This window comes from Triturus cristatus, chromosome 7 (assembly GCF_964204655.1).
Source record: "Triturus cristatus chromosome 7, aTriCri1.1, whole genome shotgun sequence".
NCBI lineage: Eukaryota > Metazoa > Chordata > Amphibia > Caudata > Salamandridae > Triturus > Triturus cristatus.
This window is the reverse complement of record NC_140590.1, coordinates 1,586,738,452-1,586,757,174: the sequence shown is the minus strand read 5'-3', so window position 1 is coordinate 1,586,757,174 and position 18,723 is coordinate 1,586,738,452. Positions and strand designations below refer to the sequence as shown.

At 41.6% G+C, this 18,723-nt stretch overlaps 1 protein-coding gene across 1 annotated transcript in view; it reads left to right on the top strand.

The window, feature by feature from the left end:
- PTGIS (prostaglandin I2 synthase) overlaps positions 1-18,723 on the top strand; it is a 1,212,186-nt gene that overhangs the window by 318,557 nt on the left and 874,906 nt on the right. The window lies entirely within an intron of this gene.

Here is an 18,723-nt window from a genome sequence, read left to right as displayed (position 1 = left end):
ATAAATACATTTTGAAATACATATTTAATGATTGTAGTAGTATATTATATTATTTTTCATAAGATAAAAAAAATGCCTATCTAAAGTAAAAAAATAAATTGTTTATTAGGAATAATTCTTTTAAAAAGTGATTTATATAATTAATTAGAATTAGGCCCTGTCAGTGAATTAGGACATTTGTGCAGGTAGAATGCACACAGACATTTGCAATACTCAAAGTAAGACTTGCCAATGTGTGTGCCTGTTATTGTGAATCATTGTCAAGGTGTTTTTGTCCTTTATTGAGCCGATGCTATAGGCGAGAGGCAAGACATTCACCCATTCCCATAGAATAATGCAATGGTCAGCTTTCAAAGTCCTATCTCTCCCAGATCTCACTGATACACTCAACTCTCTCAAAGCCACCTCTTATGAAGAGGATGTCTTACCCTCATCCTACATCAAAGGTCTCTCTGTGGACACTCTCTCACTCCTACATACATTGTCGAACCCTCCCTTACTCAGGCATCTTCCCAGAAGCTCTCAAGACAGGCCAAAACCTTCCACTCGTAAAGAAACCTACATTTGACCTTCATGACCTTGTCACAAACCGGCCCATTACTCACCTACAATTCATAAGCAAGGGGCCCGATTCACAGAACTAACTTAAGACAGAATCCTAAACTTACTACTTTTGGTATTCACAGAAGGCATTTAGTAGTAGTAAAGTTAGGATTTTGTCTTAAGTCTGTCGTAAGTCTGTCTTAAGTCTGTCCTAAGTCTGTCCTAAGTTTGCCTTAAGTCTGTCTTAAGTCTGTCTTAAGTCTGTCTTAAGTTTTAAGTCTGTCTTAAGTCTGTCTTAAGTCTGTCCTAAGTTTGTCTTAAGCTTGTCTTAAGTCTGTCTTAAGTCTGTCCTAAGTTTGTCTTAAGTTTGTCTTAAGTCTGTCTTAAGTCTGTCTTAAGTCAAACGTAAGTCAAACTTAAGATAAAATCCTACTAAATGCCTTCTGTGAATACCAAAAGTAGTAAGTTTAGGATTTTGTCTTAAGTTAGTTCTGTGAATCGAGCCCGACATAATTGAAAAAGCAGCCTATGGACAACTCTAAGATCCCTTCAGTGGTAGCCATCTCCTGCATGAATACCTGTCTGGTTTCATATCACATTACAGCATTGAGACTGACACCTTACAGTTTGCAGACAAGAAGATGACCCAGCCTCCTGATATTGCTGCACCTCTCAATTGCCTTTGACACTCGGCCATCCCACCCTCATACGCACCCACGAGTCTTAAATGGGATCCACCTTCATTGGCCTTCCCCTATTGAGCTGCACCCCTTCCAAGGACACCAGTTTTTTTTTTCACATGGGTACCTCTAGATCACAAAATATCCCTGTCACCTGTGGTGTCCTCCAGAGGTCAATACTGTCTCCTCACATCCTCAAACATTACATGGAGCTGTTTGATGCTCTACTAATAGATAGCAGCATCAAGGTTCTCATATATGCCGATGACACACATCTCAGCTTGAAAGTCTCCTCTGCTTGTGCCACATCCAATTCCTCAAGCACTGCTTGAACATCATCCAAACCTAGATGTCCAGTGCCTACCTGAAGCTCAACCCAACTAAGACAGATTTTCAGTTTTTTTACAAAAGCAAACCACATAGAGTATGAATGGCTTAATGACGTGAACTTTGATGGCTTCAAAACCCCACCTTTCATCTAATTCCAAGTATCTTGCCTTCACAGTGAGCACAGACCTCACCCTCAACAAATGTATTGCCATATAACAAAGACACCTGGCACTAGCTCTCTTTCCTGAAGAACGTCAGACAAAATCTTCCAGTAAATTACTTCAGAACTGCTGTTCAAACCTTCGAACTCTCACATCTGGATGGTGGTAATGCCCTACTCTATGGCTTCCCAGACTCCACATTGGGTACCCTGAACAACATCCAACATGCCACAGCATGTCTTATCAAAAGTCTTAAGAAATTTGATCACATCGTTCCTGTCCCGATGGAACTTCATTGGCTCCCCTTGTCAGCCTGCGCCATCTTCAAAATCAGTTGTATTAATTACAAAGCAATCACAATCCACACCCCTGATAAGCTTGAAGCTAACTAGCTCTGGTGGTTTACGGCATACCTGCAGCCAGGACACCATCAGACTGCAGACTAAGAAGTGTAAAAAAGCAAACCAAGAGCCAAGTCCTTTTCCATCTATGCGCCCAAGATCTGGAGCAAGATACTCGTATCCATAACAACCACCCCAAATATGCTGCATTTAAGGAAAGAGCTGAAGACACCTCTTTAAAGAACACTACATCGCAAAGTATTAACTGTCCACAGCACAACTTGCGCTCCTGCTACTCATTGACTTTATGGCTATATTACACCACATACTGGTTTCTACTGTCTGTTTGCTAGCTTCACACTGCAGAAATACCATATGCATACATACATACATTCAGCTTGCATCTTCACAAATATTTTTTCAAAATGAACTAGCTTTTTGGTCAATGAGCCTGGTAAGCTGGCAAAGATTTTAAAAATCGGGGCTTAAAGGGGCTATGTACAGCTGAACAAACATTTCCATAGCTGTTAGGAGCAGGAAACAAACTGGCTACCTTTTTTTCACAAAGTGGGATTTCCAGTAGTAGCAAAACAAAAGATATCCTTGATCGGCGCTTATTGAGTTCCCTGACTTCCCCTCAGGTGACAACAGAAAAACATCATTCTCAGGAGCCTGGTGTTTCATCCACGTTGAGCAGCACATCAGGCTTCACAGGGTGATGGGTGTGCTGAGTCAAGCCATGCTAGACGGAGGCAAATTCAAAAAAGTCTATACAACTGTATGGGTTAGTGATATAGCATGAAACGAGCTGGGTAGCAACGAAGTACTATACACTAACACTAACAGGGGGAAGGTGCTGTGAGATGTACAAACAGGGAGAAGGTGCTGGGAGATGTATAAAATCATCTACATCAGTTACGGGGATTGCACATTTGAAATAACATTAACATATTTACAATTGCAATACATTTGACACATATTTACAATATTAATTCAAGGGAAATCAAGTGATTTGCCCGGAGCCAGGATTAGAATCCAGATCTCTGATCTCCAAAGTGATCATTTTAGCCAATAAATCTTATCTACCTCCATTGTTCAAAGCTTGGTAAATTGAGGTCCAATACATTGAGTATTAGTAACACTTGTTGTTTGCAGCACTGAGCAATGACAGAAATGTGGTATGAAGTTCCTTTGAAAGAAAGCAGTGTAGAATGAAGCTCAAAGAAGAAAAAAATAATTAAAATTATTATGATTGGTTGGAGTAGTAGAAGTAATAGTAGTAGTCCACTCCACAGTTTAGCTAGAATCCAAGCCATTTCTGACAGCGAGCTCGCGGCGCGGTAGCAAACCCCTAATATTCCACACTCCTCTGGTGACTAAGTCGTTATCGTCAAAACAACCAAAGAACCACCAGTGCCGCGGCCACTTTTCAATCAACGTGTTTATTTTGCAACACAAATAATAGTAGTTGTAGAACTAACAGTGGTGTCAATATTTTAATAATTATATCATTATAATATGTCATATATACACCGGATAATTATTTATCAAAAACAACAATATAATTATGATAATAAGAAGAAGAAGAAGAAGAAGGAGAAGAATGATACTAATAATATTAATCATAATCATAGTAAAATACTCACTATAATAATAATATTAATAAATGAAAACCACATAAGTTGCTAAACATGTAGTCCTAATATTCTTGTTGCACTACAACATTTTTACTTTTAGTCCACACAATTCGAACTCCACTGTATTTTTTAGAGAAAGTCAGCTAAGTGTGTCAATGTCTGAGTGACAAGTATGAGTTGCACTTAGCATCAAGTAAGGTCAGGATTTATTTTGCTGTGAATAAAGTATTCCAAAAAAACGCTAGGCATTGCATAATAACAGCTCAGGTTTTCATAGGCATGTGGGCATGCAGAATTTCTTGGACCTTACTCATATCACATTCCAGGAAGATTTCATTTTAATAAAACAAAAAATGCATTAAGTAACCTCTGCCAAGCTTAATGGTGCCTATGAAGCATAGAAGTTACAAAGCCAGCCCCACTTAACTAGCCTTGCATCCCTGCTACCACATAAGTTAGGAAAAATATACTGTGGGCAATGAAGTCAGAGGTAGGAGATTGCTGTATGCTTCCAAACTCACACCCATGTTTATGCAGCAAGTATTTCTACAGGGTTGTTTTTCAAGGACCCCAGCTCCCCTTTATAAAATACATTTCAGTCCTATAAAAGCAAGCTTTTTATACATTTCAATATTATTATTGCATATCCAAACATCAGCAAACCAGGGCATTGGCCCATGTATTACTCCATTGTGGGCAACATACTATTGTATAATATAGAAGCACTATGATTCTAGGAAGGGTTTTTGCATAATGGATAAATTGACAAAGACATTACTGTGCATGCCTATCCTGCCAAACCTTAACAATCCTGCTGTCAGGCAATTTGTAGGAATTGCATTAAAATTAATCTTTCTCTCCCCTTTTTTCCCCTCACTTCTTCTACCTAATTCCTCCCTCTTTACCTCTCTCTCATTCTCTCGCTCTCTCTGTATGTACCTACCCTTTCTCTGTCTCAACTCATTCCACCTCATCTGTCTCTCTGATTACTGCTCTCTTTATCCCACCTCTCTTTACAGCTCTCATGTATGTACATTTATGGTGCTTATATAGCCCAAATACAGCCAAAAAGCAGTGGGTTGTAGCAGATGGTTAAAGGCAACCGTACAGTCAGGGAGTGATAGGATAGGTAGCTGGTTATTGGATTGTGACTGCATTGCGATGTCCTGTTTTTTTTAAAGAGGTGTGTGATCATGTTTCTTCTGGCCTTGGATGAGATGTATGTGGTATGTAGGATGCCCTTACAGAGGGCAAGTATTTAGCCTGGGATGCTATGTGGTAGGGCGTATCCACAATCCAGATGCAAGAGTACAAAGTTTTTATCAGAAATCACTTATTGAAATAATCCCTTTCGCTTTCTTTATAAGAAACAGCAGGTACCAGTCAGTCTTTGTTATTTGGCAATGTGTTACTTGAGGGTGAGGTTGGGATCCAAGGTGAATAGAAGTTACTTGACATTCTGTGAAAGTTGGGATTCAAAGCCATCAAGGGTCATTAAGTCAGGCTTGTACTATTTCTTGCTTATTTTTCGTAGCAATAACATATAATTTATCTTGGTTGGGTTGAGCTTCAGCTAAGTGCTGGACGTCCAGGTCTGGATGTGGGGCAGGCAGGATATGGGGCTTTAGATGACTGAAGCAAAGGGACTTGACAGGTAGAGCTGTATATCATGACCTCGCCTCTTTCATTACCATGCTGTGTGCACACATATCTACTTCTCTAACCCTTATCTATTTTTAACTCACCTCTTTCCCTACACCTCACTGTTTCAAATTTACCTGCCTGCATCCCTTCTCTACCTACTTCACCTTTTTCTTAAGCTTATCTCTTTCTGTACTTGACCTGTCTATCTCACTCCCTATTTCTCCATACCACAGCACTGTATCTCTTTGAATCCTTCCTCTACCTTACGAATCTCCATCTCACCCCTCTGAGAATCATTTCTCTGTCTCACACTACCCCACCTCTCTTTCCTGATCTCTAACTACAAAACTCCAATTTATCTTACAGTGTGATCGCTATCTCATCTCTCGATTTTCCCCTCTCTCTTTCTTCTTCTTATTTGGGGGCTATCAAGCATTTTATGCACATGTGCTGTTTTTTAGTTCTCCAGTAGACGTATGTTGGGGTTAATAATCCCGCAGACAGATGCTAATCAGTTGACATTTTTTTATCCTTAATAAGACCTGTTACTACTGTTGTATTTAAATAATCATAGCATCCTTACTCAGATGTGTAGGAAAGTAGGATCTGCTTTCTTGGTCACCTCCACTTTTTGCTTGTGTCATTATGCTTTACTGACTAGTCTGACTGGGATCCTGCTAATCAGAACCCCAGTCTCTGTGCTTCCTCCCAGAATTGGACATGGTGAGTACTTAGGTACACTCCAGTTTGGCTACTGGTGTACACTTGTAAGTCGCTTGTACTTGGTGCTTAGGTACGTAGGGCATAGGTACACCAGGGGTCTCCCATGGGCTGCAGCATGTATTATGCCACCTAGAAGAGACCACTGAAATTGTGACTACAGGCTAGCATTTGCAGCCTGTGTAAGCTGGTGCAGGCCCCACTTACGCCAGATATAAGTTTCCTTATATCTGAGGTCACTGCACTTAATACTTATAAGTCACCCCTAAGGCAGGCCTTTCAATCCTGAAGGCAGGGTGCTCAGTTCTAAGTGTGAGGGTGCCCATGAGTGAGCAGCACACCCCTACAATCCACAGAGTCCATTCTCCCGGGTTGTAAGTGCATCAGCCATTACGAGATATAGAGTGGCCATGCATTATTACTCAATGACCATCTCTAAACTGGCTGTAATGAACCCTTTCGTGTTTGCTATCAAACATGTTGGAGTCATATCCCACACTGGTGCAGAGACAAAAATATTGATGTAACTATATCGATTTGCACAAATATCTAGGTAAAAATATCGTTGGTCAGAAATATTGACAGAAAAAATATCGTGGCCAATAATATCGATTTTAGGTAAGTAATATTGATTTAAAAAATATCCAAGTGTTAAATATCGTTTGTAAAAATATAGTTGTTGAGAATATCGATTTTTTATTAATGGTATGTATTTTAGTATATATTTTATATGTGTGCGATGTTTGTTTTTTTGTATAAGAATTGTCTGTATTTTTATTATGTGTGTTAATATTTTAGTAGTTATTAAAAAAATGTAATTGAATTTTGCATTTTTAGTTCCGTAGCGGGTTGTGGGTTTACAGGGGAATAGCGTGGGAAGTAATTTAATTATATACATTTTATTGATTATTTATAGTAGTTATTATTTTTTATTATTATTGATTTTTGCATTATTAGTTCCCTAGAGGGTTGTGGGTTTATAGGGGAATAAGGTGGGAAGTAATTTATTTATATATATTTTATTGATTATTTATAGCAGTTATAAAAAAAGTATTGAATAATTTGTATTTATTAATATGTGTATAATTGTGATGTTTATATTGTTAGATTTGTAAATTAATTAATTAATATTTGATAATTAGTTGTTAATAATTCAAATTAATTAATTAGTAAGAAATTATGGTAATTGTGTAATTAATTTTAGGTGTGTGTTGTGGTGTTTTAAGGTGTAAATGGTGAGGAGGATAGGAAGAAATTAAATTTTGATTGGTGAATTATTAATTAGTTGTTAATTAATTTAAATTAATTAATTAGTAATTAATTATTGTAATTGTGTAATTAATTGTAGGTGTGTGTTGTGGTGTTTATAGGTGTAAATGGTAGGAAGGGTGGTTAAGTAATGTAAATTTTATTGATGAATTATTAATTAGTTGTTAATTAATTTAAATTAGTTATTTAGTAATTAATTATGGTAATTGTGTAATCAATTGTAGGTGTGTGTTGTGGTGTTTATAGGTATACATGGTGGGAAGGGTGGGAAGTAATTTATTTTTTATTCATGAATTATTAATTCTCCAGTATTGGGGTGTCTCTACAACCAAGAAGTCCCTCTAAGGATCCTGTGGGACATGTGGAAACAGCGACTTCATTCTGAGGACCCTCATAAGAAGTGCATTTATTGCCTCTACCCTGAACACCAGGTAAAGGATTGTAAATTTTGCAGGACTTTCTCATAAAAGACCTTAAAGGACAGAGAGGGGCGTCTCCTGCTGTGGCTCCAGAAGTTGAAGACTATGGATAACCCCCTGTCAGATGTGGAAAGTGTTTCCTCCGTCCGGACTGCTTCATCCTTGAAGAGAGCCAGTAAGTCTGAGACGGTTTCTCTTCAGACTAAGGTGACGAAGAAACATCATGTTGTTAAGTCCAGAGACCTGCCATCAACATCAAAAGGGGTGTTTCCTAGTTTCTTTGACGTCGACGGCAAAACGTAGTCGACAAGGATGTAGACATTGATGAGGAAGTCGTCATCGACTGAGTAGACATCATCGATGAGGAAGTCATCGGCGGTGAGGGTACCTTTTCCGTCACTAGAGGCATCATCGGTGGAGACACTGTCGACGGTGCAGCAGAAACCTTCGTAAGCGATGTTTTTTTCGACGACGTGATCGTCGACGACGATGGAGGGGAAACATGCCCTGATGGTGATTTCTGCATCGAAGAGGACCCAGAGGATGGTGCCGTCCACGATACAAGTTTTTTAGAGACTGTAATCTTCATAGATGGCTCTGAAGAGGGATTCTCATATTTAGAGGTCAGATGGCCTTTTTCTTCAGTAGGAAATGGATGCTTTTCTTTTCAGGACCTGCTGCTTCATGACAGTTTTTTTAAGCTTCTTTATTATCCTCAGAAGGCTCTTGAGACCTCTCTCTCCTCTTGGATCGAAGGGTGGAGGGAGGGAACTCTAAGCACAGTCTACCCATGAGTGAAGACTGTGCATAGTAAGGAGCCTGCCAACCTAATAGGACTTATGTCTATTAGTGTCTGTATGAAGTGGTTTGTACACACAGTCTGTGCACAAGGGGCCCAATTCACAGAACTAACTTAAGACAAAATCCTAAACTTACTACCTTTGGTTTTCACAGAAGGCATTTAGTAGTAGTAAAGTTAGTATTTTGTCTTAAGATTGTCTTAAGTCTGTCCTAAGTTTGTCTTAAGTCTGTCTTAAGTCTGTCTTAGGTCTGTCCTGAGTTTGTCTTAAGACTGTCTTAAGTCTGTCTTAAGTCTGTCTTAAGTCTGTCCTAAGTCTGTCTTAAGTCAAACTTAAGACAAAATCCTAACTTTACTACTACTAAATGCCTTCTGTGAACACCAAAAGTAGTAGGACAGACTTAAGACAGACTTAAGACGAACTTAAGACAGACTTAAGACAAACTTAAGACAGACTTAAGACAGACTCAAGACAAACTTAAGACAAACTTTGGCTATGTAAACAAACAAGGGGGCACACGGTCCATTTTGCTATCCCTTCAGGCTCAACAAATCTGGGACTGGGCAATCCAGCATCAAATCACTCTGACGGCAGTGCATGTTCCGGGAGCGTCCAACATTCTAGCAGACTCTCTGAGCAGGTCAACCTCTTCCAACCACGAGTGGGAATTACATCAACCCACACTGGATCGCATCTTTCGGTTATGGGGCCCCCGGAATCTGCATCTGTTCGCAACCAATCTGAACCGCAAATACCCGTTCTACGCAAGTTGGCTTCCCCAACCAGAGTCGTGCGGGAATGCCTTTTTTATGAACTGGTCAAAAATATAAGCCTACGCTTTTCTGCCGATTCCTCTGGTCCCGAGGGTTCTTCGGAAAATGAGGAGAGAACCTTGCCGCATTCTGACAATAGCTCCCAGGTGGCCTCGACAAATATGGTTTATGGAACTCCTTCTCCTGTCGCAGTGCGACCCGATTCTGATCCGCCTACTTCCGGATCTTCTGACAATGGATCAGGGACAGGTTTGTCATCCCGATACGGCATCTTTTCGTTTAGCGGCATGGAACCTGAGCACTATGAGTTTGCCAACTTAAACATTCCATCAGACTGCAGAGAGGTTCTTGCTAAGGCTAGGGCTAGGCTCCACTGTGAAGACATACAAACTCAAATGGAAACGGTTCTGTCTTGTGGTGTGACGCTGCTCAAGTACACCCTGTTCATTCTACACCAGATCAACTTTTGCCTTTCTTTTTACATCTAGCAAAATCAGGCCTTTCACATTCTACTCTTAAAGTTTTTCTGGTAGCAATCTCAAGATTTCGACTGGATGGTTCCACCTCTCTTTACTCCTCTAGAGTAATTCAGCAGTTCTTCAAGGGTTTTTTTTTCGGATGTTTCCCCCAATTCGTCGACCTCCTCCTCCTTGGCACTTAAATGTTGTATTGACACAACTCATGAAGCCCCCATTTGAGCCAATCCATGAGGACAATCTCAAATTCGTTACTTGGAAGATTTCGTTGCTGTTGGCTCTCACTTCTTAACGTCGAGTCAGTGACATACAGGCTTTTACTACTAAACCGCCTTTTCTTCAGTTTACCAAGGACTCTATCTTGCTCCGCACCAATCCGGCCTTTATTCCCAAAGTGCCATCTGATTTCCATCTTAATGAGCCGGTCATTTTAAAATCATTTTTCCCTAATCCTCAAACATCAGCAGAGAGGACACTCCATTCTTTAGATGTCAAAAGATATCTGAAATGTTATCTTCAAAGGACGGCTAGTATCCGTAAGACTGATCAACTTTTTTTAGCTTACGGACGGATGCGAAAGGGGCATCCAGTCACCAAACAGACTATTGCACGCTGGATATCTACTGCAATTGCTTTTTGCCATCAGCAAGCTGGGAAGCCACTTACTGCTACTGTTCAAGCGCATCCTACCAAAAAAGCTTCCTTTTCTACTGCGCTGTTTGCTGGTGTACCTCTTCAACACATCTGCAGAGCTGCAACATGGTCCAGCAGGCACACCTTTACCAAGCACTACTGTCTGGAAGCTGCTGACAACGCTGACACAGCCGTGGGGCAAGCGGTCCTACGTAATCTCTTTAAATAAGGTGAGCCTCTGTTGCTTCCCTCCTCCTGTATACAAGGTACCATTTTCTATATGCTTCAGTATCTCTATCGTACTGTGTTTTATGATTGATTTATATGTACCCTGCATTATCTTGGTATCACTGCTAACTACTCTTATTCAAGCATGTGAATCTATGAAAGACACCCCAATACTGGAGAAGAACAAAAGTTACTTACCTGTAAACTGTGGTTCTCTAGTATTGGTGTCTTTCATAGATTCACAAGCGACCCACCCTCCTCCCCTCAGAGGCTCTCCTCTTCTGCTTGACTCTTTTGTCACTCTTGTGCTACGAAAATCTGAGGGCCTGAGCCTCTGAGGAGAACATTCCAGAGGGTGCTAGCGCCTGATTGGCTGGAGTTTGGACTATTCACAATGACTTTGATAGGTTATAAAGGTGAGAAGCTTTTCTATCTATAAAGCTCTATGATTCAATGCTACTCTATGGTTTTTTCTTACCTATACTATGGTTATGTTATCGCTACATTGCTATGTTGTGTACAGTGGGACTCCCACTTCGACGACGGGGAATATTCAAGCATGTGAATCTATGAAAGACACCAATACTGGAGAACCACAGTTTACAGGTAAGTAACTTTTGTTCTTATTAGTTAATTAATTAGTAAATAGTATTCGTAATTGTGTAATTAATTTTAGGTATGTGTTGTGGATATTAAAGGTGTTAAAGAATGTGTAATCAATATATGTTTATTATCTTTTTTTAAATAAATATAATATTATAATTTAATAATAATTCATTATTAATTATGTTAATTATGCAAATAAAACAATGTTGATGTCTTTTTTTTGGTGTGGTGTTATAGGGTAGGAAATAAAATAAATACATTTATGTTTTAAATAATTTGTTTGTGAATATTTGTTTCTTTTAAATACATATTGTTTACAAATGTATTTATTATTTTTTTAATATCATATTTGTAGTTTTCTTTTATTATATGTAATTAACATTATAATATGTTTTATTTTTATATGTTTAATATGTTTAATGGTATGTTTTTAAAATATACATTTATTTTTAAGAACATTTTTTTTTTATTGTTGAAATTGTTGAAATGTTATTAGTTATTTTAGTTTTTTCTGCTATCCAATACTTTCCCTACCGTTGCACTCACTGGAGTGGGAATAGTAATTTTTACCCTTCCGTTATCCAGCACTTTCCCTACTGTTTCACTCACTGGAGGGGCAATAGGAATTTTTACCTCTCAGCTATCAAATGCTTTTCCTACTGTTGCACTCACTGGAGTAGGATTAGTAATTTTTACCCTTACGCTATCCAATACTTTCCCTACTGTTGCACTCACTGTAGTGGGGATATAGTAATTTTTACCCTTCCGCTATCAAGCACTTTCCCTACTGTTTCACTCACTGGAGTGGGAATAGTAATTTTTACCCCTCCGCTATCCAATATTTTCCCTACTGTTAAAGATAATATTAATATTTTATGTTTTTAATATATTTTATTTTATTCATATTTTTAAATCTATATTTTTTACATCGATATTTTTAACTCGGATATTTTTTATTCTATATTTTTGTACTTACCTGTATAAGTATAGGGAGTCGACATTTTTAATATCTAGATTTTTACTTCAATATTTTTGCTATCGATATTCTATTAGGGAACCTCCACACTGTAGACAGTGTGGGAGGTGTGATTCCATGCACTGTAAAGCTCCGGGAGGTCCTCAATGCTCCTGGTACCAGTCTTCTAGACCCGGACAGCAAACTATGTCTGCTGCCAACCAGAGACATGATTCTGTCCTCCTGCTGCTGACCCAAGCTCGAGCAGGGGAAGGCAGGAAAATATGTTTCCTGTCACAGGGAGTTGTGACCACCTCCCAGAGAGGATTTAGTGTATTCTGACAGGGTGGGGGTGCTTGCCAGCATCACTCAGACTGCTTAAATGACACATTTGGTGCCCTCCTTGCATACTCCAGTTCAAACCAGTTCAGGCAGCTGTTGGCTCCCTCTCTGGCGCAAAACTGGACAAAGGACATGGGAGTATCCTACCACTGTCTAGCCCGTCCTCTGGGAGGCACCCCTGAAACTTTCCAACCCTTTCCTTAAGGTAATTACGGGCATACCTGTGGATGAGTCCCTGGATTAATTGTGGGACAAGATTCGAGACCACTTCTTCTTAGACCATCTGGGTACTCCAGACTTTGCTGGACTTCACTCTGGAATTCAAGCCTGCAAAATTGAAGAGCCCTGCTACTCCTGGTCTCGTTGCCCTGCCAGCCTTTCTGCAACATCTGTGCCTGTGCTCCATACAGGTTCCTTACAAGATCTGTGGACATCTAAGATACTTAAAGGAATCTCCCATGAAGTGAAGGAGTCGCTTCCCTGCATCTGCAGGCACCACAACCCAGCTGACCGGTCTGCCTTTCCGGAGCTCCTACGACTCCGAAAGGTTCAGCATCACAGGTGGTGGTTCTACAACTCCCCTAAGTATGCACTGTCTTCCTAGCAACTTGGAGGCCAGTATCCCTCATTGTAACCGCTGGAGCAACACCCCTGTGCACCGCATCAACTTGCCGTTGCTAAGGCTTGTTGACTTTCTTCACCAAAGATCTTTGGGCTCTAAGAAGCTCCAGCCCAAAGCATCTCCTGCAACCAAGATCTTTGCCTGCACCACATCCTTTGCACCGTTGGCATTCATCCTTTGGTGAGCTGCTCAAGGTCCTCTTTCGACTCCTGTGCCTTCGACCTGTGGGTTCTCTCGAGGGTCTTCTTTGGCTTCAGTGGGCTTCCCTGATTGCTCAGGCCTGCTTTGACTTACTTGCTCGTGGTGATTCACTTGGACCTTGCTGGTCCCGACACTGCATGTTTTTCTCCGACTACGTTGTTTGCCGCTGCCTTGGCTTGCTGGTACCCCTGCCGGACACCGACCTCCGGCTTTCGACATCCGATGTGGGACAGCTCGTATATGGCTACTGGTCATGGTCAGCATTGCTTGGTTCATACAGCTGCAACTTCAAGGAACTGTCAACTCTCCTGCATTCCCAACATCAGTGGGCATTTGTTCCTCCTGGTCACTCCTGAGTGGCATAGATTCTGTCCCCCTTGCGTGCAGGTACATCTCAGCTTGAATCCACCTTTGCGTTCCACCTGACACTTTCACTTTCTGCACCAACAGCATCTACCTGGAGTCCTCCATTGGGGTCTCTGGCAGTTTTTGACACTAGTTTTCACCTATGCACCTGGCTTCCCTGGTATAGGTATCCTGATTCCTGAGGCATCCATGGGTGGGGTGGCTCTGTAATCTTCTGTCTTCCATGGGGTTTCTTCAAGGTACACTGGGAAGGGTCCTTCTTCTTTACAATTGCAACCGCGACTTACCCATAGACTTTCATTGAGTACGCAGTAGTGTTCCCACTCTGCACATGGCCTCTGTGGGGTTCTAGTTACTCACCTTGGGTGGTTCTGTGGTTCCCCAACTCTTCTACGTCTTCTGGGTGCACTCTTGACTTAAGTCATGGTTCGCATTCTACTATTTTAGTACATGGTTTGGTCTCCCCCTGGAGTCCACTGTGTATTCTGTGTTATTTATGTACTCTATTGACAAAGTATTGTGTGTATTGCACATATATCTCCAGGTAGGAGATATGGATTGTGTTAGTGAGTGGTAATAATAAATATTTTTTTTTTATAACTACAGTGTGTGGTTCTTTTTCACTTAACCGATACCATAGGATTAAGTGCTGGTAAACCAAGCTGCTTTACACTCCTTCTGGACTAAGCCTGAAGGCTGTTTTCCAAAGCTACCATTTAGAGAGCTTTCTAAGGTTGTCGAAGAGCACTAATAAATCACCATAATGGTTGTCTGGATTAGTGCAGGGTGCTACACTCACCTAAGTGAGCACCATATACTACGCCAGCCACCTACAATATTTGTTGCTACTGTCAGATAAATTGTTTGTGATTACCCAAATGCCCCATCATATACACTTTTCAGAGATTAGAGGGTCTACAAATACATGCAAATGACAGTGTCCTCAACCTAATGATGTTTTTCACTCCCGAACTTTGTGCACTCTGCAGACAGCTGTACTTTCTGTTTTTCATATGACACTGCTTAAACTCTTCCTCGAATTCAATTCTGTATAATTGTTTGTGCATTCTTATTCCATTGCCTGCATGTATCCTGTGAATACAAAGGTTGCTTGCAAAACCCATCAACAAAGGCTTACCCGTCAATGAAGTCATAGTAGTCTACGTTGATGAAGAAACCATCGTCATCGTCCTCGCGGATCGATGCTTCCCAGGTATTTGCAGTCAAGGAGCAGTCATCGTCGATACTTCCCCCAATGACAGCATTGACAACTGAATCATCGTCGAAGACTTTGCAAGCATTGCTGGTTATTGTACCACTGATAACCTTGTCATCGATGGTTACAACAGTGATGATGATGACCACTACGATGGCTAAAGCGCTGTTAGCGACATCAACTACGATGGTGTCTAATTTGCCTTCGACCCTGTCAACAACAACAGTGGCACCATCATGACCTCTTCAACGAAGGAAAACATTCCTGCAGAGAAATCAAGAATTAGACAGTTGACTCCAGAAGTCACATCACCTAGTAAGGTGACTCCTTTGATTCCTTCACATCTCCTAGAGGAAGAGGACTCGGATGAAGACAACGGCCCCTTTGGTTACTCACGCAGTCCATCAGAGTTACATATAAAATGCAGGAAGATGACTTTGAGGAGGGCTATGAGGAGGAGCACTATCACGTGCCTCCTCAGGTCTACCACCAATAGTATCAGGAGGAGATGGTTTGTATGCCATCCTCGTTGCTTTCCAATCTGCAGTTCATGCTTTTGGACTATAGGAAAAGATTACCATCACCTTCCGCTGTTCCGGAATGTGCAGTGTTGCCTCCTAAACAACATTCAGTTCCTTCCACCCCACAATTAGGGGCGATGTTACACACACAGACTGCTCGACCATCAACACCACCTCTTGACCACCACCCTGTCACCTCTGATGATGAGTCGACCAGGAGGAGAGGGAGCTTCCAGATCCACACAGGGAATGGGACGACTATATTATTCCCACTTTGTCTTCACCCTCACTCACCAGTTCCTATAGATTCTCCACCTGAGTACATCGTGGTTTTTATAATCTTCTAGAAAGAGCAGCCAAAAGATTCGATTTGTCAATTCCAACTTCCTAAACGGAGTGTTTTCATACATAAGGAAGGAGGACCTTAGGTCATGAAAACGCCAGCAGTTGTGATTCCTGTTTTTCCTAGATTGGAAAAGAAATATAAAGTCCCAGAGGATAGTCCTGCCTGCCTGGTGGGCCACCCAAAGCCAGACTCAGCAATCTCCCAAGTGGCTCAAAGGAAGCCCAAGAACCCGGCTGCTCAGGTCACATCACCTCTGGACAAGGAAGGCAGACGCCTTGACAAAGCAGGCAAACGATTCTCTTCGATGTCAGGACTGATTGTCAAAGTAACTAATGCTCTGGCGATCTTAGGTCGGTATGATCACCAGATGTGGTGTGATGTAGCCACTTACATTAGTAAATCAGACACCAAGAAGATCCTCCAAGAGGGTGAGAGGGCTTCCTTGGAGGTTATAGACTGCTCAATGGATATCTTTTCAGCTTTTCGGACTCTGGCAGAAGCGGCAGTCTTACGTCGACAAGGTTGGCTCAGAGCGACATCTTTTTGGCCTGAGGTCCAGAATAATAATATTGCACCTTCCCTTTGAGAAGAGGCCCTTTTTGGGAAACATATCGATATGGTTCTCCAGGGTTTAAAGAAGGGCACTGAAATGGCACAGTCATTGGAGACGCTCCAGTACCATAAGGTACCTTTTCGAGGGGTTCGAGGAAGAGGTCTGCCCTCATATAAAGGTGGATACCTACAATACAGATATCCCTCTTACACCTCCTCTACACAACCCTATCGACTGCAATACACTCAGCGGCAATCTCAGTCTACGACATATTCCAGATCGGCACCCACAGAAAGAGCAGGGTGACAGGGGAAGGATTCGTCACTTCACCAATGACAACTTTCAGGCTCCAGCTCTTTTTCCTTCCCATGCTGAGGCGCCCGTGGGAGGAAGAATCTCTTTATGCATCCAGAACTGACGAAATATAACAACGGATCAATGGCTGCTCAACATTATTCAGTTTGTCCATATGTTACAGTTTATTCAAATACCACCATCCACTCCACCTTGCTTACAAGCGAAAAGGCATCTACACTTCATGCCCCTATAAGCCCTGTTGATGCTCCAAAAAGCGACAATAGAACCAGTTCCGGTATCCCAGAGAGAGAAAAGGATTCTGCTCCTGTTTCTTTTTGGTATGGAAGGCTTTCAGAAAGTGACAGACTATTCTAGACTTGAGGACTCTCAACACCTACCACAAGAAACAGTCCTTCCGTATGGTCACCTAGCAAGACATACTACTGCTTCTAAATTCAGGAGATTTCATGGCCAGTCTAGACCTACAGGATGCTTACTTCCATGTTCCCATTCATTCATCCCACAGGAAGTATTTCCACTTCACTGTAGCCAGGAGCCACTACCAATTCAAGATCCTGCCATTCGGATTAAGTTTGGCGCAAGGGATATTTATGAAGTGTCTGGTCCCAGTGGCAGCTTTCCTCAGAAAGCAACATCACCAGGTGTTTCCTTACTTGGATGATTGGCTGATAAAAGCACCGTCCATGTCAGCAGCCCAGGAGTCTACGGCAGCTTGCACAAGTCTCTTTGAAAGTCTAGGTCTTACATTAAACAAGGAGAAATCAAATCTACAACCATACAAAAGCATTACCTTTCTGGAAACTATATTGGACACAACTCTGAACAAAGCCTTTCCATCGCTAGAAAGACAAACCAAATGGATATTTATGGCTTAACTCTTCCTAAAAAAGGGTTTGCCATTACAAGTCGCTCCTAGGGTCAATGTTATCTTGCATCCCCATCATTCCCGTCTGTCACCTGAAGATGCGTCCCCTTCAGGAACAACTAGACTTACAATGGCATCAATTGATCGGTTCTTTCGAGGATATCATCAAAGTAACTCTAGCTATGGTTCAAGCCATCTCTTGGTGGACCCAGCAGAAAAACATTAAACAAGGTCTGTCTTTTCTGGCATCCCCACCTCCATGATGAAATAACCTGGGATGCATCTCTAGACGGATGGGGAGCTTTCCTGCAAAACCTTCAAATCAGTGGCCGTTGGCAGCAACATCGTCGCCTTCTCCGCATGAATTTGCTGGAACTACGAGCAATTTGTTTAGCCCTGCAAGCATTCCTACCAAGGATACGGAACTCATTGGTTCTCATCAGGACAGACAATACAACGGTGATGCATTAGGTCAACAAGCAAGGGGGCACAACAAGGTCTCCTCTATTATCGCTGGAAGCTCAATGCATCTGGGAGTGGGGGATCCAGAAAGGAGTTTCACTAAGAGCCGAACACCTTCTGGGGAATCTCAATGCAAACAGCTGATACACTCAGCAGACCCAAGTCTACATGCCACGAAGGGGAACTGCACCAGGAAACACTGGACAACATCTTTCTGCACTGGGGCAAGCCAACCATAGACCTGTTTGGGACTCTGGAAAACAGGAAATGCCAGTACTTCGCAAGTTGGCATCCCCATCTGGGATCTTGGGGGAATGCATTGTCAATGGCATGGCCAGGCACCTTTGCCTCCGTTTTTGCTCCCATTCCCCTCCTGTCAAGGCTTCTTATGAAGATGAAGGCAGAGCCCTGCAGGATGATCCTCACAGCCCTATTTGGCCATGCCAGCACTGGTACACAGAACTCCTTCTCTCGGAAAGGAAGCCGACTCTATTGGATCCTATCCCAGGATCCCATCCCATAGCTACTGATGATGTACCGGGGTAAAGTACTGCATCCGGATCCCAAATCAATTTGATTAGTGCATGGCTCTTGAACAAAGAGAGTTTGATGATCTGAACCTTTCCACTGAATGTAAAGATATTCTTTCTCATGCCCGGGCGCAGAGCACTAACAAAATATTTCGAATTAAATGGA